The sequence below is a fragment of the Bos grunniens genome, chromosome 4 (assembly GCF_055505025.1).
Source record: "Bos grunniens cultivar Pamir isolate PY7600 chromosome 4, Bosgru_T2T1.0, whole genome shotgun sequence".
Taxonomy (NCBI): Eukaryota; Metazoa; Chordata; class Mammalia; order Artiodactyla; family Bovidae; genus Bos; species Bos grunniens.
The window spans coordinates 48,405,702-48,428,559 of NC_141168.1; the positions used below are offsets into that span (position 1 = coordinate 48,405,702).

Below are 22,858 nucleotides of genomic sequence, written 5' to 3' on the forward strand. Positions count from 1 at the left end.
CACAGTGACTAGTGGGAACTAGGGCAGGTAAAGATGAAGCTGGAGAGAGAGGAGTCATGGTAAGGCTCTTACTAATAAAGCAATGTCCAGGATATTCCTGTATGTTTGTGACAAGTTCTTCTCTGGTACATACGAATTAATTTTATGGACATAAGAGAGTGGTTCCTCTCTTGTTTATTTGCTTTGTTTGTTTTTGTAGCTATTTTTCCTTCCTTAGTTTGGATAACTTAAGACTGCTGCTGCTGCTGCTAAGTCGCTTCAGTCGTGTCTGACTCTGTGCGCGACCCCATAGACAGAAGCCCACTAGGCTCCGCCGTCCCTGGGATTCTCCAGGCAAGAAGACTGGAGTGGGTTGCCATTTCCTTCTCCAATGCATGAAAGCAAAAAGTGAAAGTGAAGTCGCTCAGTCCTGCCTGACTCTTAGCGACCCCATGGACTGCAGCCTACCAGGCTCCTCCATCCATGGGATTTTCCAGGCAAGAGTACTGGAGTGGGGTGCCATTGCCTTCTCCGAACTTAAGACTGCAGCCATTTCAATACATGGTGGATTTGCAGAGTTATCTGGGAAAAACGCATGTGAACTTCCTCAGAGTTAAAGGAGTGAAAGGAAAGTCCACAACTAGCTGAATGCCTGGGAGGAAGCAGAGTGCACCGTGACATCATTCAGTCTGCATCACTGACTCTTGAGTTGTCTCTGTTGCCTTTATAACTTAATGTTCTGGGCAGCCCAGGTTCTAATTTATCAGCAAGGACAATAAATTGCTAATAACTGCTGGCCTCTCCCCTGTTCTTAAGTTATCTGCTAACACAAACAGACAGATTCATTCAATTTGGAAAATGTTAATAAGATGTCAAAATGTGTTCAGGGAGAAAAAAAGAAAGCTTTTTTTAAATGGCTATATCATCCTTTCCAAAATTGAATTCCAACTGTCCCTGTTTGTGCAGGTGAATTAAAAGACTATCAAAACCCTAAATGTGTCTATTAACCCAATTAAACAGTGTCTGAATTGAGAAGTGATAAAGATGAAAAGTGTTTGTGCTCTCTCAAATGCACCTCCATGACAAAAGATAATGAACAATTATTCCCCTACTCAACCCTCCAGAAAATCAGTTCTAATACTTTGATTTGACTGTTTGGCAAATACTGATTTTCTAGGATTTTAGGAAGCTCTTTTAAGTAAGTTTAGCTCATTTTTTTACTTTATAAGGATGAATTATAGTATTTGCAATAGCTAGATTCCTAGTGTTGCTTCTGCTTCTCTTACCACACTGTCCCCCACAACCCCAAATTTGTGAGTTTTGTCACTACTTACTGAGATTTCTATGAAGAGGTAGGAAAAATTTGGTGGTGGAACAGAAATCAACACTTATTAGAAACTTGTGAGCATTTCATGTTGTTGCAAAAAGGATGCTTGACATAATTCCCTGAATTGAAGTTTGGAGGTTGTAAATATTTGAGTAATTTGCTTTACGCCCAAGTAATAGTGACTATTCTTGAAGAAAAAGTCTCCCAGACACCCAATAAGAAGAATATTGAAGACATTGTGTTATCTTTTGGCCTTTGGTTGAGGATGTCTGTGGCAGATATCTTTTAGAATTTTATAGTGTACAAGGAAAATGTTCTCCTCTCCTGAAGAACTTATTTCTGTAAAGATTTATCCATATTCCTATTTAGTGCTCTTTTGGTACTAGGAAATGAGTCATTTGTAAGGCATCTTATTCTCTTTTTGCCTTTTCTGCTAGTACTATACTTAATGCTTAACAGTTGTTTAGCAATAGCTTATATATTTAATATATTAATTTGTCTCCTTTTCTACACAGTATTTTTGTATATATGATTCTTACAAACTCCTAGTTTTTGGAAGTAGATCATACACAAGTAGAATAAATACATACATACTTACATAGTGTTCAACTCCCCACCCTCTGGAGAGAATTTCCTATTGGATTGTATTTTTTACTTTGGTAGTGATTTGTTATGTTTGCTGTTCTTGCTTTCTTTGATTCCTTCTTAATGGTGGGAGAAACATTTGTGATTATATTTCCAAGCAGATTATTTGATATAGGCATAAGTCAGTCATAAAGACTTTAAAAATACCATCATTCCTTTCAATTTCATACTTAAACTATGAAAACAAGGAGTATTAAGGACCTTAGTGGGCATGCCAGACATCAGGTGAAGTTTTGGCATGTTGAATCAAGCAGTTGGGCCACGGTAAAGCTTAGTTCTCCTGTTGTTCAGTCGCTAAGTCGTGTCTGATTCTTTAAGACTCCATGGACTGCAGTATGCATCTCCTCTATCCTCCTCTATCTCCCAGAGTTTGCTCAGATTCATGTCTATTGAGTTGGTGATGCTGTCTAACCATCTCTTCCTCTGCTGCCCAGTTCTCTTTTGCCTTCAATCTTTTGCCATCATCAGGGTCTTTTCCAATTCATTGGCTCTTTGCATCAGATAGCTAAAGTATTGGAGATTTAGCTCCAGCCACAGTCCTTCTAATGAATATTCAGGGTTGATTTCCTTTAGGATTGACTGGTTTGATCTCCTTGCAGTCCCAGGGACTCTCAAGAGTCTTCTCCAGTACCACAGTTCGAAGTCATCAGTTCCTCAGCACTCAGCCTTCTTCTGACAGTCATGTAAATAACACCTGGACTAAATGATGTAATGTCTTTCTACCAAATGATACAAACAGTTGCTTTTCTGTACATTGTTTTTTTTTTTTTTTAAATGAAGATGTCTGGTAGTATCAGATGGTTAGCAGAGTTCTAATTGCTCATGTGTTCAATGAGTCAAGTAGAAAGCCTTCTCTATCAAACTACAGGAAGTGAGTCTAGAATGAAGCTGAATGCATAATGGCAGCTGCCTAACCCACTGATGACGCATTGGTTAAATTGGGATTTTATAATTTTGATGTTGATAATTCATGAGATAAGCTTACAGCTTGTGACAGTCCAACCAGTACTTGTTCAACTGCCTCAAGGGTTGGGTGAGCATAGCAGAGAATTGCAATTACTTTCTCACTAAGAGATCAGATTTCTCACTGGACAGCTCCCTAATAAAATATGTTCTAGCCTGTGCATCGTGAGACAAGAAAAACTTTTGGCACATTTCTCTAATTGGAAGTTAAGCTGGAGGTAATGGTACCTCCTTTTGGGCTTTTGCACTTCACTCCTGCAAACCCAAAGCACCTGCCATACTCTCACTCAGGTCTGCCTTGAGGTTTAGTTTCTTTCTCTCTCTCTGCATATGTATATATGTGTATGTGTAATATGTGTGTGTGTTTCTACTTTATCTTCCTGCTTCCTCTTCCATGCTTTCTCCACACATTTCTGTGCAGGGGGATCTTCCTATCCCCCTAAATCATTTGTTAGTAAAGCAACTTATCCCCTCCTCCCCATGTATCCCTGTATGTTCTCAGTCAAAAACACAAAAAAGTAGAGTCCTAAAAAGATAGAGTCCTCTATAATATCCAACTCCCTTGGGAGGTGAGGAGGGATGAATGTGAATAACTCATAATTTTGAATTGCATTTATTTTGAATTTCCTTTATTTTTTTGTGCATTCTAGGAGAACTTTATTTCCCACCTTATCTGTAAGATTCTTTTAAAACCATCTTTCTTTAGTCATTGAGTTATCTGTTATTCACATAAAGCTCAGAAAAAAAATGTGAAACCATGTATTCATTCTTTTCCTTTTCTCTGTCCCTAACACCACTTTCTCCCCTACTCCTTGTCTTTCAGTATATATGTCTATTTTTCATACTCTCTCTTCCTGTTCTTCATCCCTTCTCTCCATTTCATCTTTCTCTTTTTTTAATGATGTAAATTGCAAGGTTTCCTTTCTTGACAGTTATGATTAAAGGACTGTGCACCTGCTCAGGTGGAATAAATGGGGGATCTGCTGAAGCAAGTATTTATGCTAACTAATATCGTCTCCTTTCTTGCCTTCAAAAGCAATCCAGCAACTCAGAAAAGTCTCCCGTCAAATAAGCATACAGTAACTTTTTACATTCATGCTCTCTCTGATGTCAGAAGAGGCCCCTGCATCTCAGCTCCATGAGATTTGCTGGGACACAGATGCTGTTTCCTCAAAGATGAATGGATGCTTAGCTCACAGGAAAAGGGAGAAATTGTCTCTTCTTTGAAGACGGAAATAAGAAAAAAAAGCAGAGGAGAAGGCAAAGACAAGAAAGTTTTAATAGTAAATGACTTAGAAAAGCCTCCTTTCCCTGTAAGGTATTATAAACTCCAGGGTTTCTAGGTTAGATTTAAATATACTTTAAAAATAGAGTACCAAACACTGTTTAAGTTTGCATTCTCATTGTCAAAGCCTGTTCCAACTCCACTTCTCATCTCTTTTCCCTCTCTGATGAGAAGAAACTGTTCTGCTGTAACAACTAGTTAATTAGTAGGTAAATTTCATTGAATAAAGTCTTTTCTCTAAAGGACAAGTTATTTAAAAAGAGGGCAAAGATCTCATCTCTCTCTCTCTCTATTCTCCTCTCTTTATTTCTTCTCTCCTCCCTTTATTTCCCTTGACATAATAGATAATAAAAAACTGCCATTGTTCTAGTTGGTGAATATATCTCAACTCTATTGAGTCTCCTTTATCTTTTTTTTCTTGCAATTAAGTTTCTTTTTCTTTTCTTTTTTTGGTGGAAGAACTTGGTTTATCCTGTAGAGTTCTCAGTTTGGATTTAGCTGATTGCTTCTCTGAAGTGGGGTTTAATATGTTCCTTATTCCTTGCATTTCCTATGAACTGGTAATAGACCTAGAGGTTTGATCAGATTCAGCACCGAATTTGGGGGATGAGACTATGCCCCAGGTGGTGGTGTGTGCTCCCAATAGAAGGTACATCAGGATATCCAGTTGTGTCTCTGTTTTGAGAGTAGAAGTCATTGATGATCATTGCCTAGATTCAGTAGTTCTTTAGTAGTTGCAAATAATGGTATTTAATCTAATTAAATATCCATTTAATATAAAAACTTTTTCCTTGTGGCTCAGCTGGTTAAGAATCAGCCTGCAATGCGGAAGACCTGGGTTAGATCCCTGGGTTGGGAAGAACCCCTGGAGAAGGGAAAAGGCTACCCACTCCAGTCTTCTGGCCTGGAGAATTCCATGGACTGTATAGTCCATGGGGTCGCAAAGAGTCGGGCATGACTACTTTCACTTCACTCACATTCTTAAATATCAAATTTCATTATTAAATATCAAATAATGATATTTAATTCATTTCCCCTTCATATATCAGCTGAAAGACTTGTATAAAAAGACTTCTTGTCAAATATTTATTAAGGTAATTTTATCCTATATAAGATAGGCAGGATAAATGCTTCTTTCTCCAGGGTTATACGTTTTTTAAGTAATCAGGTGGATTTTTAGCAACTTTGAGGTTGACCTTTGAAGTTGATGAGGTTGACCCTCTGAGATAAGTTTCTAGAAAAACCAGACTCAGAAACAGGGATTTAAAGGCACATGAAAAGCATAAATGAGACAGAGATAGAAGGCAGCCCAAACAGGGGGCATTATTGAGTCAGCCAGCAGAGTGAGTGAGAAGCTGCCTGGAAAACTGCAGGTGCTGCAATAGAATGCTTCCATGATATCTCTTTTGAGGGAGCTAGATGGATGGCTGTGTAACACCCTAGCTCTTCTGTCATGATATGGACTCTGGAAGCCAGACAAAGGTATCATGTAAAGAAGTGCCTCTTCTGGCAGCTGAAAGTTGAGCCAGTGTTCCCTGATGTATCCCCTTGATAATAAGAGGGTAAGGAGATGTGGATGAGGCATTGACTACTACAGCTCACTCCTTCCCCCTTTTAGTATGCACATTAGGTTTAGTCTGTTCTGTCACTGAGTCTTCAAGATGGTAGTTAGTGACAATGGGGGAAAAAAAAACATTCTGTGTTCCTATTGCTGTAGGAAGAAGCTGACATAATGATGGAGCAGAAAAAATAAAAAGAACGGACGTTCTTGATGGTGATGCTGAATCAACCAACCCTCAATTCTACCTATCCTCTGAACTACCAGGTATGTGAGACAATAAATTATTTTACTGTTAGCCATTTTTGAGTTGAGCTTTCTGTAAATTGCATTCAAAGCCATGCTATCTATTATAGTACTATTATTAACCTCATTTAGCAGATGAAAAAATGAGTCCTGGACAGGTTAAAGCAATTTGCCAAAGGTTGATAAAGACAGTAAATGACTCAGCTGGCTGGTGCTTAAGCCTGAGTGTGTCTAATTCTAAAAATTTGATTATATAATCACTATATTCTTTATGGGGCTTCCCTGGTGGCTTAGCCCGTAAAGAATCCACTTGTAATGCAAGAGACCTGGGTTCAATCCCTGGGTCAGGAAGATACCCTAGAGAAGGAAATGGCAACCCACTCCAGTATTCTGGCCTGGGAAATCCCATGGACAGAGGAGCCTGGTGGGTTACAGTCTGTGGGGTTGCAAGAGTTGGACATGACTTAGCAACTAAACTGCCACCATGTTCTTTATAGCAAGAGGTGAGTCTCTAAAAGATAAGACCCCCAAAAGAGTTTCCTCAATTTTTTGTCTATACAAGAGCTTCAAGGACTCATGCACATGAGTAGAACCATTGGAGGATGGAGCTTGCCTACCCGACCAAGTTCTAGTCATGTGAAGGCAGCCGTGAGTCACCAACTAAGAATCCTGGCATCACTTTATTGATGGGCACAGCAGCCCCCTGGGAATCGTGGGTAAGAGTTGCATGAAGAAAGTAGCTTGGACCCAAACCCAAATTGTGGTTCCCTACTCTTACCTCCCTGGAAGCCTGGACTGAGGGACTTGCCGCTAGAGAGAGCTGACTTGGTGGAGTAGATCCTTGTCCAACACATGGTCTCATTAAACTCAGCAGGCAAAACAGGGGCCAGGCCAGTGGGAGGGAAATAACTGACTTCTTTTGAGGAAAAGCAGTGCCAAATCTCATTATGTCACAGGATGCAACCGGTGGACTTCTTAGCAATCATTAGCCATTGATTTCTTAGGAGTGTTGGTAGTAGTTGAAATTCTTTACCCAGCACTTCTCAAAGAAACTTGCAGTGTTTGTGGGCTGAGGTGGGAATGTGGAGAGAAGGAAGTGTTTTCTTCCAAGTCAGTAAACTTTTTCTGTAAAGAGTCAAATGGTAATATTTTAGGATTTGGGAGTCACACATGGTCAATGTTGGATAGTCTTCGTTTGTTTGTTTCTCAAACCTTTAATATTGTAAAAACTATAGGTGTCCAGAACCCGAAACAGGACACAGGCTAAATTTGGCTGGGACTGGGGAGAGTCTGACTCCGATCCAGTTATTGCCAAACCTGGGGCCACAGTTTAGTGCCCTCTGACATGGCTCTGGATGGGACTTTACTTAAAGCAACTCTAAGTTCATACTGTACCCTGGCCCAAAGTCATTCCCTTTTCTATATCTTAAATCTACTTATGTGTCTAGCCATGCAGTGCAATATAGCTTGTACTATATTCAATGCAATGATTAAACAAACTTGTTGCCACCAGACTAAACATAGTTCACTTAATACAATGCCTGAAGTATGCCAGTGTCTCAGGTTTGAATATGCATTATGTTTCATTATTAAAGTTCAAAAAGCTTCCAAATTAAAATCTTTGGCTTGTTAATTGAAGTTGAATGAATATCCCAACTTCTGCTTTCCTGTTTTGCTCTCTCTATAATAAGAGAAGCCTCCTTCTGCAAAGCCTGCTTCCCTCTACAACCCCTATAACCTGGGCACACAGGGTGTGTATGCCCTCTTGTTTTCAAAGTTGACTTAATGCTGTGCAGTCAGTAGGACTCACAAGATTCTCATGACATCAGCCCCGAGCTCATTATATTGAATAAACATATACAAATGAATAGAAACTTTTCTTTCTGCCAAAAAGCACTTCTTCTCTCCTTTCAACCTGGCTTAGTTTCTGCCTCATAGGGGCCTCATGGGGTTCTCCACTGTTTAAAAGCATCCTGCCACTTTCCCTTCCCAAGCCAGGTAATGCCACCAGGTTTCCACATAAGCGCAGCCTCTCACCCAGATCAGTACTCAATCTGTCATTAGCCAGCCAGGCTGCACTTGACCATCTTTCCTTCCCTATGTATAACGCCCTCCTTATTCCGGCCACATTTTCTCACTATGCAGACATTGTGTGCCTCTAGATCTTGACATTCTCTTACTAGTTTCTGAAATATTTCACACTGGTTTTCCTGGTCTTTCCCTCTCAAATGAATGTAAAAGTCCTGTGCGTCTTCTCTAAGTGCCCCAATCATCCAAGGGAGTTTCCCCATTGTTCTTATTAATTTGCTACCTGATGCTTGGAAAGGGTGGTCCAGGAGAGTTTCCTGAGCTCTAGTGTCCCCAGGCCATCATTCCCTTACCTTCTGTGGTCTCCCCACCTTCCTCTGTTGGACCAGCTTGACCCCATCACGCCCTCTGACCTGCTGATACCTGAAATGTCCCTTTGGTTGCAGTTTTTAAGCACTTACATCAGAGTATAGCTTTTTTCCCTTTCAAATCCGTGTTGAGATTCCAGCCTTGTGTTCTCTAACTTTCTCTATTTTCCCAAAGCAAGCTTTCATCCCTGGAGTTTAATCAGTATATCTTTTTTGTTTGCTTTTTCCTTTTCTTTCCCCACTGCCAGTGTTCTGACTAAAAGACGAAATCTTGTTTCTTAAGCTGATTCGATTTTCCCTTGAGTCCCTGAGTAAACCTAATTTGTAAAGAAAGCATGTTTCCTGCTAACATCTTTTTAATTCCTTTCTAAACTCTGGGTTTGAAATAAGCTCCATGGACTTTTTCTCCCTGATTTTCATTCTAAGAAGATGGCTTATTTCCTCTGTAACAAACCACTCCACCCCTCTCATGTAGCCTTCCAGTTCACTGTACTCACTCATTGATAAAATCTACCACTTCTTGTCGACTTCTTCTAGCAGACCTTCAGGACCTAAAATAGAGGAACATAATTTGGGGCAACTGGTGTAGTGCCTCATGTGATGCACAGCTCTCAGGGTTTAAAGATTGGAATCATACAGTAATATTCTGTGGCTCATGGAGGAATGTAGGTCCTTTTCATAGTTCACAGTAGTTCTGGCCAAGACACAATTTCAAAGAAAGAAAACATGCCCTAGTCAGAAAAATGATTCCATATGCCTATACGGGATATATATTTATACCATATACCTTCATTGCCTTTCTGGGAGTGAAGAGACTCTCTCAGGGGTGAACCTGCTCAGCTGAGCCTGCTGTACCAGTTGCTATCCAGTCATAGGCCAGCTCTCCAGCTGTCTGCTGTGGTCCCAGTATGGCACTTAGGTTCTCAAAAACTGGCCCTTGTGTTTGCTCATAAGGTTTCCTCCATATGTTGGGTGCTGGGGCTGCCAGTCACAGGCCTCCTCCTCACTGAGTTTTGACCAACTGAGATCAGACACATGAAACCAAATTAGGAACAAATTGCAGCATCAGCTTTAGTCCTAGTGTGGGAGGCCCCTTCAAATCCACAATTAATGTGCCATTTCCCACTTAACATGGTAGGGATGCAAACCTTTGCAGCTAACCATTGGGAAAGAAAAGCAGCCCTTAGAACTTGGAAGCCAGTCAGTTAGGCCTTGGCGTTCTCCTGTTGAATGTGAACAATGTCACAGAATATCAACTTCAAGGCAAGGCCTCTCTGGTCACGATGTGAGTGTGTGTGTGTGTGTTAGTCGTTCTGTCATGTACAACTCTTCGTGATCCCATGGACTATAGCCCACCAAGCTCCTCTGTGCATGGAATTCTCCAGGCGAGAATACTGGAGCGGGTTGCCATTCCATTCTCCAGAATATCTTTCCAACCCAGCAATCAAACCCAAGTCTCCTGCATTGTGGGCAGCTTCTTTACCATCTGAGCCACCAGGGAACCCCTGGTCATGATGGCTGAAGACAAAAATAAGATGACTGTACAACCATTTCTGACTACTGGCAAAGCATGAACATTGTCAAAACCACAAAATACTAATCCTCTCCTCTTCTGGTTAATGTGAGTAATTGCCAAATATGACTTTAGCCTTGTAGTTTTCCCTCTTTCCAGATAAGATTTATTGAGGTATCTTAAGATAGCTCAGAGGTTAAAGCATCTGCCTGCAATGTGGGAGACCTGGGTTCCATCCCTGGGTCGGGAAGATCCCCTGGAGAAGGAAATGGCAACCCACTCCAGTACTCTTGCCTGGAGAATCCCATGGAGGGAGGAGCCTGGTAGGCTACAGTCCATGGGGTCTCAAAGAGTCGGACATGACTGAGCGACTTCACTCACTCACTCAAGATAGAATTAGCTTACCCATGCTTCCTGTAGCAGCCAATTCAGAGCAGAAATCCACTTCCTTAAACCCTCTGCAAAATCACCTAACATAAGCCAAAATCCTACAAGAAGTTCTTTACAACCCCTTGTTACTGAGATGTATCACAGTTCCCCATGGTGTGCATGTTTTTTTCATTGTGACAAAGAATAAACTCAACTTACTCAGCTTCTCACATATTCCTGATGATCACTGGCTGGGGGATGTTGTCACCAGGAACAGTGTACAACAGGGGCAAAGACACTTAATTCTTTAGCCTTTTTTTTTTGGGGGGGGGGGAGGGTCATGCCACTTGGCATTGGGATCCTAGTTCCCAACTAGAAATTGAACCTGCAATCCCTGAATTAGAAGTGCAGAGTCTTAAACACTGAACAGCCAGGGAAGTCCCAATTCTTTAGACTTTAAGTTAAAAAAAAACAACAACAAAGCCCCTTTCCCTGATATGGAACAATATGGATTTACTCATCAGCATGGACAGACAGAGCAGGAGATTGGTAGTAGATGTCCTTTGAGGATGAAAGTAAAGGGCTCAAGACTGGAGAGAGGAAGACAAAGTTTGGACAGAAGAAAAGAATTAGGTTATGTGTTCTGACCCTTCTCTCCTAATCCTCCAAAGATTGGACGGGGAGCAAGGACCTAGGCTTAAGGCAAACCCAGCCTGGGCATCTGGGGGATCCAAGAGTGATCCACTGGTGCCCTGCTTCCCACAAGGCCTTTCAAGACTTGCAGCTTTCGCTGTGCCAACACACATGGGTGATAACACAGAGAAGTAGAGATGTAGTGCATATAGACACATGAAGAGTTCCTGGCCCCACCACATCATAAGGACAGATCCAGTAATTTCCTCTCTCTCCTAGTGGCACCTAGAGATTAGCCAAGGGAGAGAAGCAGCATACTTGCTTTGGGGGATCCCAGTCAGGAGTGGGACACGTATTCAGGTAGAGCCAAGGCCAACCTGGTAACTAACTTAAAGACTGACTATGACATGTCACAGAGGTGAAAGCAGAATCTTCCCAACAATGCCAAGAACAGCCCCCCAGCCAAGTGCATCTACATAGCATCAACTGAGACTGAGAGAGGGGAGACACAGGTCTTCCCTGTTGGACATTTTGTTGTGGCTTCAGAAGTTTCCCCAGGGCACTGGAGCCAGTTCAGGTGGTGGAGAATGGGTGTGAGCAAGAAAGACTGGACTGTGAGACACACACACGGATGAACTGACTCCACAGGTCATTGCTGCTACAAATGGAGACAGCACAGAATGAACAACACAGCCTGAATTATGATGTTGGGTGTACGATTTCAAATTCAATTGTAGAAATTTAACACGCATGCAACTTGTGCATTTGCCGGTTCAGGTGAGAACTCACACCATCACACTGGTACAACTCAATGGAGGAATGGCGGAAGCTTCTCTCTCCTTCCTGGGTTTAAGTGACAAGCCCAGTGCTAGAGAAAAAAGCTGGAGTGGGGCTTGTTCCCTTAGAGGAACCCCACAGGTATGGTAACTGGAGGAGGAAAGAAAGCTCTTTTGGGGGCTTACAGTTTTGAGAGGGTGAGAGGGAAAAAAGGAGAGGGAAAAGAAGAGGGAGAGAGGGAGGGAGGAGAATAGGACTCAATCCTTCCCAGTGAGAAAATATTGGTGGAGCTTCCTTTTTGTGTATAGGGTTGAAGTAGAACACATTGGGATGGGGATGCATAGGAGAACAGTTCATCCTCGGGATGCATAGGAGAACAGTTCATCCTCTGCTGCTGCTGCTGCTAAGTCACTTCAGTTGTGTCCTACTCTGTGCAACCCCATAGACAGCAGCCCACCAGGCTCCCCCATCCCTGGGATTCTCCAGGCAAGAACACTGGAGTGGGTTGCCGTTTCCTTCTCCAATGCATGAAAGTGAAAAGTGAAAGTGAAGTCGCTCAGTCGTGTCTGACTCAGCGACCCCATGGACTGCAGCCTACCAGGCTCCTCCTCCTCTAATAGCTAGTATTTGTTCCCTAGTCATACATCTCACATGTCTTTGGGGGAAGCCATTACCTGAGCTCTCAGCTCTAAGGACAGGAGTTGGAACAGGATGATTTGGGTACCACCTGGGCTGGAGAAAGTCAAAGAATCATAGAGAAAGCATGGCTCTGAAGAAATGATTTAGGCATTCCCCCATACTTTCTTTTTAAAAGTCTGTCACTTTAACATACAAATATATATTCTCAGAAAAATTTAAGCACCATTAAAAATTTTAAGTCCCCATTTACCATTGGCTACAGGCCAGCCCTTAGCCCAGTAGTAGAGTAAGATCTATTATCCATTTGGGATATGTTGTTCTAGACTTTATTACGCACACTTCTATTCCCGTATATAATAAATAGCATGTGCCTTCAGTGTCATGCTGCTCTTTTTGCACATATACTTCTTGCACAAGCTTTCCAAATTGGAATTTTACTTCACATATTGTTCATAACTTGATTTTGCTCTGTATAATACCCATTAACCATTTAATCTTTAAAAAACTATTTTAAATTTTTATCTAAGTAATACATATATATTGTTTAAAGTTTAAACTATGTCATTTAAGATTTATAATGAAGAATATATTTCTTTGTATGTATCTCCTTCCCTAAACTTTTAGCTGTTGCTTTTGGTAATTGCTTTTAAAACAGTATGCTTATATTATTTCTTAATTTATCATTTTAGACATATCTAGAAAAGTCCTACTATAAAAGAAGATGAGTTAGACTCCTTCTATCTCACACATTCCTATGGTCCCTCTTTCCAATCTTTGAATACAGTACTGATTTTTTATTAAATAAATTGGATGTTTTTCTTATTATAAAAATGTATTATTCACTGAGGAACCAAATGTGTATGTTATGATTAGATTTCCTCCCTTGTGCAACTCCCCCCCCCCACCCCCGCCACTCCTTTACTTAGTTTTCTATCACATTATCCAATAGAACTTTTAAAACTTCATATACCTGGTGAAACAAACCAGGCATTCCTGGTTAAACATACCAGGCCTGTGGACATATCTCTCCTAGCCTCCATCTAGACTAACTGCCTTCTCAGCCTGCTCTACAGGACTTTCCATTGTCCCACACTATGTTAGCTCATCTGTGTCTCAAATATCATGTCTTCTTTTTTCCTGATATGTCCTTTCATTTTGGTGGAGTATATCTTTTATTACACTGCTGTTTGCTTAACCAATATCCATTATCCTCTTCTTACCATCTAATGAAATTCTTATATTACTAGGTTTAGCAAATAACAAAGCTATGTTTCCCAGGCTGCCTTATGGATGGGTATGGTTAATGACATATAAATATGTGAGATTTCTAAGACAGTTTTTGCCCTCTGTGCTTTCTTCTTTCTTCCTCTTTCTTCTGCCTGGAATATGGATGTGACAGCTGGTGCTCTGACAGCTATAAGTGACCATGAGGATACCTGTACTAATAATATCAATCATAAACATAGAATGAACTATGTCCCTGATGGTTTCTTGAAGTCACATGCTGGCTTGACTTTACCTCTAGACTTATTTTTACTAGTGAAACAAAGAAACAAACCTGTATATGTTTAAGCGGACTGCAGTGGACTCTGTAACTATTACAATTCCTAACTGATAAAATTTCTTCCTAAGACAGAATGAATTGAAGTAATTTTTTAAAGACATTCTGTGTCTGAAATGATTTTATTTCTTCATACAAATTAACTGATAGATTGATTAGGTATCAAATCATAGAAATCACTCTCTAAGACTAATGAATGTGTTATTTCATTGACTTCAGACATTCACTTCTCCTATTGGGAAGAACATTGCCATTCTGATTCTTGACTCTTCTTGGGAGGATCTTTCTTTTGAATTTGGTATTCTGAAACTTCACAGTGATGTGAAATAAAGGATATCTCTTTTAATTAACTATGCTAGGCATTGAATGGATCCTTTTACACTGGAAGTTTGAGTTCTTTAATTCTTATATTATTCATTTAATAATAATTTTGTTGTTTTTCTTCTATTTTCTCTTTCTGGAACTCTCACTCAGATTTGGTCATGGGAATAGTGCTCTAGTTTTCTGATCTTTTCTTTCTGATTTTATTTTTCTTTGTCTTTTGGTTCTATTTTCTGAGCAATTGCCTCAACTTCATTTTCCAGCTCTTCTTTTGGATTTTGAAAAATTTGGGTGCTTTTTCCCCCAAGATCTTTCCTGTTCTTGAATTTTCTTTTCTACTTTCTTTACCTTCCCTTCTCCTCTTCTTTCTTTCCCCAGCTCCTTCCTTATCTCATTCTGTCCCTGTCCCTTCCATACACTGATCTTGTTTCAGGGATGCAGTATCTTCTCTTACTCCTGAGGGTATTAATTATAGCTTATGCTGGTCTGTTATTTATTTTTAGTGTTTTGTTATTGCCTAAAGCGCCTCTTCATGAAAGTGAAAGAGGAGACTGAAAAAGTTGGCTTAAAACTCAACATTCAGAAACTAAGATCATGGCATCTGGTCCCATCACTTCATGGCAAATAGATGGGGAAACAATGGAAACAGTGAGAGACTTTATTTTGAGGGGCTCCAAAATCACTGTGGATGGTGACTGCAGCCAAGAAATTAAAAGACACTTGCTCCTTGGAAGAAAAGCTGACCAACCTAGACAGCATATTTAAAAGCAGAGACTACTTTACCAACAAAGGTCCATCTAGTCAAAGCTATGGTTTTCCCAGTAGTCATGTATGGATGTGAGAGTTTGACTATAAAGAAAGCTGAGAGCCAAAGAAATGACGCTTTTGACCTGTGGTGCTGGAGAAGACTCTTGAGGGTCCCTTGGATTGCAAGGAGATCAAACCAGTCCATCCTAAAGGAAATCAGTCGTGAATATTCATTGGAAGGACTGATGCTGAAGCTGAAACTCCAATATTTTGGCCACCTGATGGGAAGAACTGATTCATTTGAAAAGACCCTGATGCTGGGAAAGATTGAAGGTGGGAGGAGAAGGGGACGACAGAGGATGAGATGGTTGGATGGCATCACCAACACGATGGACGTGAGGTTGAGTAAACTCCAGGAGTTAGAGATGTACAGGGAAGCCTGGTGTGCTGCAGTCCATGGGGTCATAAAGATTCGGACATGATTGAGCAACTGAACTGAACTGATACAATATTTCTTTCCTTTGACTTTCTTTCTTCTCTTTGTGTGTTTGATTCTTGGACTTTCATGTTAGGTGCTTCCCGGATGTAATGATGTTTTTGATGTTTTCATATTTAGGAGCAAGGTGCTAAAAAGTTGACTGAAAGCTGTGCATATACATGTTCATCATTTCATAGAATTTATATAGAATGATTGGTACTTGTATATTCTCCAAATACTCAGCACTTATGGGTCATTTTTATGTGTCATGTAGGGTTTCAGAACAGGCCGTCTCAAAACATAGCACTATGACATTATTATTTTGAACTGCAGGCAATTGGGAAGAAGCAGATGCAGGGTAGTTTTCTTCCCTCCCCTGTTTGCCTAAAAGTAGGACATAAATTTGTTAATGTGTCTCCCTTTCCTATACCAAGAAGAGTAGAATTCTTTATCACCAGGAAAGAGCTTTGGACTCTTATCAACCGAGAGATGGACACTAAGAGAAATTTACATAGCAAATTACCAAATGACTCTTATTGTCCTTTAGTTTACCCCCTGTATTTACCTTCCCATAGTTTGTCATCCCTAAAAACCTAAACCTATCTTCCTTTCTCTTGTCATTTCTCCACAAATTTATTATTTTCTTAAGATGCTACATAAACCTCAGCTTCTGACCACCTCTTGGAATGACTCATCATTGACTTCTCCCATGTGTATACATGATGCACATGTTAATAATTTTTTTTTCTCTTGTTCGTATATATCTTTCTGTCAGTTTATTTTGCATTCTCAGCCACTGAATATAAGAGAGTAGAGGAATTTTTTCCTCCTCTGTGATCATTTTTGGGACCATTTGATTTCTCCAGAGACAGATTTATCAGTATCCTCCTGCCTGGTTGCCCTCTGTTTAGCTGACTTTTTTTTTTTTTTTTAGGAATGACCATATCTTTATTAAGCTGTCATGTGCTAGAGGAGGGGCTCTGTGTGTGAGCAGTGGATATGAGCAGATGGGGAAGGCCTTTGGGAGGGTCACCCTACCCAGTGACCCCCTCTCACTGTGTGCTCCATTCCACTCCTCCAACTTTTTTTAAAGCTGAGTAGCGGACAGGCGGTTTTCTGCTTCAGTAGGTGAAAGTGAAAGTCCCTCAGTTGTGTCTGACTCTCTGCAACCCCATGGACTATACAGTCCATGGAATTCTCCAGGCCAGAATACTGGAGTGGGTAGCCTTTCCCTTCTCCAGGGGATCTTCCCAACCCAGGGATTGAACCCACGTCTCCCACATTGCAGGTGGATTCTTTACCAACGGAGCTAATGGAGGGGGCAGGGAGTTCAGTAGGTAGACTTCCGTTGATCCAGTTTCAGTAGATATCTCTGCCCTGCCTGATTTACTGGAGTCTAGAGACTCTCTGATTCCATTTTTACCCAGTGTCTTGTGGTGGAAGGGGAAGGTAGGTGTTCTGGCTGGTGGATTGGGGAGGGAGCTGGGAATTAGTCTTCTAATGACTTTAAATGTCTCTCCTTTCCCCTCTGCCTTTCTCAGACTCCCACCTTGATCCCATCCTCTCTAGCTCTGAGTGTCTCCAATTTGTGAGTTTTTCTGAGGGTCTGCATTGTGAAGTGGCTTGATTCTCACTTTCATCCCTCTCTGATGGCACTTGCTATTTACTCTTTGTCTTTTCTAATTCCTTGATCCATGTTCCAGTTTCTCAATTTTGTGAACACCTCTTGTCTGCTCTTCCCCTACTGTCTTTGTCTTTTCCCACATGTAGTCCTTTTAGTATGCTTTAAATAGAATAAATTTTTATTTTCAACTTTAAGTTGAGTAGAAGAGCAGAGGAGCTCTTATAAACAAACAGACTGAGGTCAATATGTGATGTGACTCTACTCAAAGTCAATCAGTGGCTGGCAGAATTAGACTAGAACTCTAAAGTTCTGAGTTAATTTCTGTGGTGAGATTTACTGATAAGAAGGTTTAACCAATCATCTTTCATACCCAGGTGGCTCAGTGGTAAAGAACCCACCTGCCAAGTAGGTGATTCAGGTTGAATCCTTGGATTAGAAAGATCTACTGGAGAAGGAAATAGCAACCCACTCCAGTATTCTTGCCCAGGAAATCCCATGGATAGAGGAGCCTGGCAGGCCACAGTCCATGAGGTTGCAGAGTTGGACATGACTTAGCGACTAAACAACAACAAAGCTTCAACCAATCATCTTTCATAATTGAAGTTAAGAGCCTGACTCTTTCTCCTTCTTTTTAAAATTTTACTTTTAAAACTAGAATCTACTTTGGATTTTCCTACATTCCTTTGGTACAAAGGGTTACGAGAGAGTCTCACGGGGATGTAGACTCCTGGTCACATCAGTAGAAAGCTCTCATCTACTGGGATTCCTAAACATGCAAGTGTGTCTGGACCTACTGAAAAAGACATCGTACCTGTCAGCCCTCCAGGCCCTGCAGAATAAGATGACGGGCTGAGACATCATGGGCTCCAGTTTTAGCAAAAGTAGTTTAGAGGGAGGTAAGAAGAGAGGAAGGGGGCTGGCATGCTCCAGGAAATTAAAGAATGTCTGAACAGCGGAGCAACAAGATGGTAATCACCAGCAGGCTGGCTAATTGAGACTTGGCTTACTAGGATGACAGCAGAGGAGGAACCAAGATTAACAGGAGAGGAAAAAAAAGGGTCTAATTGGAAGCTGCATTAATTTTTTGAAGAGTCAGATAATGACTGAGAAGCAGAGCAACTCTTCACATAGACAGGCTCATAATGGAAAGGAAATAGAAGATTAATCCACTGTGGATTCTCTACGCTTGGGCTGATTTAATACCCAAAGACCTCTTCTGAGCCTGTCTTCCCTCTCCTCCCTCTCAGAGTCATTTTTGAACTGGAAGGGAAGCGTTTATGTCAAAAGAAACTCGTGGGGCTGAAAAGAGATGATAACTTTGTGGTGTCAGAATAATGACTGTGTGTCACTGCCCCGTGCAAACAACAGAGGCTCAGAACTGCTGAAGCCTTCCCAGGACCTTAGAATAGGCATCCTCATGGGCTGTAAAAGGATGTCTGCTGGTTAGTTACAACTGAGCCAGGGTCATGGAATCTGAAGCAGTTTCACAAGGAATTTGTCAAAGCTACTTTGCAGGAGCTACAAGTAGAAGTTTGGAGATTTTAAACATAGAAGGAAGCCACAGAAACAGAAGCATATAGAACAGAAAAGGAGCTTACTTGCAGAGAGATTTTGCAAGGGAGCCCAGGCTTTTAATAGCTACTCTCCAAATAAAATATATTAAAGTTCTTTTTAAAAAATGTTACCAAGATTACTGTAGTATGTTTGTGGTGGGAAAACAGCAGTTGTTACACTTGATTGTCAGGTACTCAAAGGTAATCTTATATCTGGAGACATCAGGACTTCAGAAGTCAGAAATAAAGTTTTTTCTTGCTATGTTTTAATGAGTTGTGACCTAAGGGCTCAACATCTCACTTAAAGGCATACATATTGTGGGTAGTTTTTTTTCCAGACCACAAGTGCTTATGGTAATAGAGCAAGTCATGCAATTTTTTTTTTTTTTTTAGTTTCCCAGTGCCTATGAAGTTATATTTGCACTATACTGCAGTCCATTAAGTATGAGATTGCATTGCATCTAAAACATGTAAATAAAAAGTGCTAACCATCATCTGAATCTTAGCAAGTTATTATTTTTTGCTGATGGAGAGTCTTGCCTCAGTGTTGATAGCTGCTATCTGATCAGGGTGGTGGTTGTGGCAATTTCTTGAAATAAGACAACAGTGAAGTGTAATGCATTGATTTTCTCTCTTCCTTTCATGAACGATTTCTCTGTAGCATACAATACTTCCTAATAGCATTTTACCCACAGTAGAACTTCTTTCAAAATTTAGGTTGATCCTCTCAAACCCTGAAGCTGCTCTATCACAGCTAGGTTTATGTAATATTCTAAATTCTTTGTTGTCATTTCAACAACCCTCACAGCATCTTCACTAGAAGTAGATTCCAATTCAAGAAACTACCTTCTTTGCTCATCGATAAGAAACAACTCATCTTTCATCGTGAAATTGCAGCAATTCAGTCACATCTTCAGGCTCCACATGTAATTCTAGTCCTCTATTTCCACCACATCTGTAGTTACTTCCTCTACTGAAATCTTAAACCCCTCAAAGTCATCTATGAGGATTGGAATCAATTTCTCTTAAACTCCTGTTAATGTTGATATTTTTCTCATGAATCACAAAAGTTCTTAATCACATCCAAAATGGTGACTCCTTTCCAGAAGGCTTTCAATTTACTTTGCCCAGATCCATCAGAGGAATCCCTATCTATAGCAGCTATAGCCTTATGAAATATATTTCTTAATAAGACTTGAAAACTAAAATTACTCCTTGATCCACAGGCTGTGGAATAGATGTTGTGTTAGTAGGCATAAAAACATTAATCACCTGTGCATTTCCTTCAGAATTCTTGAATGGCCAGGTGCATTGTCAATAATCAATAATATTTTTAAATGAATCTTTTGTTTTCTAATAGTAGGTCTCAACAATGGACTTAAAATATACAGCAAAGCCTGGATGTGCTGTCATTCAGGCTTTGTTGTGCCATTTATTGAGCGCAGGAAGAGTAGATTTAGCATAATTCTTAAGGTCCCTGGGATTTTCAGAATGGTAAATGAGCAGTAGTCATGTATGAATGTGAGAGTTGGGCAATAAAGAAGGCTGAGCACCAAAGAATTGATGCTTTCAAACTGTGGTGCTGGAGAAGGCTCTTGAGAGTCCCTTGGACAGCAAGGAGATCAAACCAGTCAATGCTAAAGGAAATCAGTCCTGAATATTCTTTGGGAGGACTGATGCTGAAGCTCTAATACTTGGTCTATTAATACTTTGATGCAAAGAACTGACTCATTGAAAAAGAACCTGATGCTGGGAAAGATTGAGGACAGGAGAAGGGGGTGACAGAGGATGAGATGGTTGAATGGCCTCACCAACTCAATGGCCATGAGTTTGACCAAACTCTGGGAGATGGTGAAGGACAAGGAAGCCTGGCATGCTGCAGTCCATGAGGTCACAAAGAGTCAGAAATGGCTTAGCAACTGAATAACAATAATAAAGAACATTGGCTTCAGCTTAGAGTCATTGTCTGCATTAGCCTCTATCAAGAGGGTCAGCTTGTCCTTTGAAGATTTGAAGCCATGCACTGACTTTTCCTCTCAAGCTGGTGAGGTACTGAATGACATCTTATTCCAAGATAAGGCTGTTTTATGTACATTGAATATCTGTTGTTTAGTGCAGTCATCTTCATTAATTATCTTAGCTAGACCTTCTGGATAACTTGCTGTAGCTTCTAGATCAGCACTTTCTGCTTTTCCTTGCACCTCTGCTAGATTCAAAGTTCTTCTGTGGCTTTGTCACTTCTCTCAGCCTTCACAGAATTGAAGAGAGTTAGGGCCTTGCTCTGGACTAGAGTTGGCTTTAGGAAATGTTGTGGCTGGTTTGATCTTCTATCCAGACCAGTAAAACTTTCTCCAAATCAGCTATAGGCTTCTTTGTTTACTTTATTCATGTGTTCACGGGAGTAGCACTTTTAACTTCCTTCAAGAACTCTTTATTTGCATATACAGCTTGGCTAACTGTTGTAAGAATCCTCGCTTTTACCCTGTCTTGGCTTTCAACATGCCTTCCTCACTGAGTGTAATGATTTCTAAATAAAGTGAGAGACATGTGACTCTTCCTTTGCTTGAAACTTAGAGGTCATTGTAGGGTTGTTAATTGGCCTAATTTCAATATTGTTGTGTCTCAGAGAATAGGAAGGGCTGAGGAGAAGGAAAGAGATGGGAAAACATCTGATCAGTGGAGCACTCAGAACACACACAACATGTATCGTTTGCTGGCTTTTATGGGTATGGTTCATGGTGCCCCAAAATAATTATGATAATAACATCAAAGATCGCAGATCACCATGACAAATGTAAAAATGATGAAGCTGGAAATATTGTGAAGATTACCTAAATGTGACACAGAGACATGAAGTGAGCAAATGCTGTTGGAAAAATGGTGCCAATGGGCTTGCTCAACTCAGGGTTGCCACAAGTCTTCAATTTATAAAAAGCATAATATCTTCAAAATGCAATAAAGCAAAGTGTGAGAAAAAATGAGGTATGACTATATTTTGAGAATCAAGCTAAAATGGGCAAAGCTGGGTTTGCTTCTTGTTTTGTTGTTATTGCTGTTCTTAGGTACGAAGTACTTTCTAGCAGGGGGCACTGGGAATGTTTTGCAGTTACTCACTAAGGAGGCAGAGCAGGGTGTCAGTTTTGCTTTCAGACCCTCCATACTGATTTGCTCACATACTTTTACTTAGCACTTTTATCATTCACATCATTAATCTGATATTTGCTTTTATCTAGCTGCTTTAAAAACGTAGATGTAATGAGGAATGTTAATTAATGCACAAATACCTGCTTATGATGCAGTTAATAAAACTAGAGTCATAAGATCCTAAAGCTTGGGAGTTAGTTTGTGTCTGAAAGTTTTATAAAACTTTTAGGGCTGAACCTTTTTCCTTTTTATGTCCTAGAAGCATTTTTATTACCTTTATATTTGTCTACTGAAACCAAGAGCCGTCCAATTCTCTTCTCCCAGGTTTCACCTGCAGTACCACTTTTCCTGGCCAGCTAGGACATAATATTCTTTACCATCAGTAAATCTAGGATTTCATAAGCCACAAAACAGGTGCCACACCAATTTTTTGTAGAACATTTATAGGCATCATTTTCTCATATAATATGTAGTTCTTGCTCCTTAATCGTCAGTTTATCATATCCAATTAAATGAGATTTATTTTTCTATGTGACATTTATAGAATGGTCAAGATTATAAATCCAGTTTTTCTAATTATATTCGAGTAGAAAGAAGGGCCTATTCTTACTAAAAATTTGTAAATAATGTGGTCTTAGAAAATAAAAAAATTAGTAAGCACTTCACATAATATTTAATCATTGTGATCTCTATTTTGAGTTGTTTTCTAGAAAAGAATCATCAATTTATGTCATTTTTCCAGAATCATAAATCTTAGATTTTTAGATTTATTTATTAGTTTATAATCTTATTAAGATCTTTTGTAGAATTTTTTCCCTGAATTTTGAGAGTTTGGTTGTAGTAAGATACCATTTAAAGAGTATTTCATTTTAATTTAATATGTGTATATGCCTATGTATATATGTATCCTTCCTTCTTTGTGTGTGCTCACTCAATGTCCAGCTCTTTGTGACCCCATGGAATGTACCCTGTCACACTCCTCTGTCCATGGGATTTTCCCGGCAAGAGTACTGGAGTGGGTTGCCATTTGCTTCTCCAGGAGATCTTCCTGACCCTGGGATTGAACCTGCACCCCCTGCATTGGCAGGTGGATTCTTTAC

The 22,858-nt window shown here is 40.3% G+C and overlaps 1 long non-coding RNA gene across 2 annotated transcripts in view; it reads left to right on the forward strand.

Moving 5' to 3' along the window:
* LOC147374066 (uncharacterized) overlaps nucleotides 1-22,858 on the forward strand; it is a 43,755-nt gene that overhangs the window by 18,661 nt on the left and 2,236 nt on the right. For both annotated transcript variants that reach the window (XR_015162390.1, XR_015162391.1), the window contains exon 3: nucleotides 5,917-6,024. This is a non-coding gene — a long non-coding RNA (uncharacterized LOC147374066). The remainder of the gene's footprint in view (nucleotides 1-5,916; nucleotides 6,025-22,858) is intronic.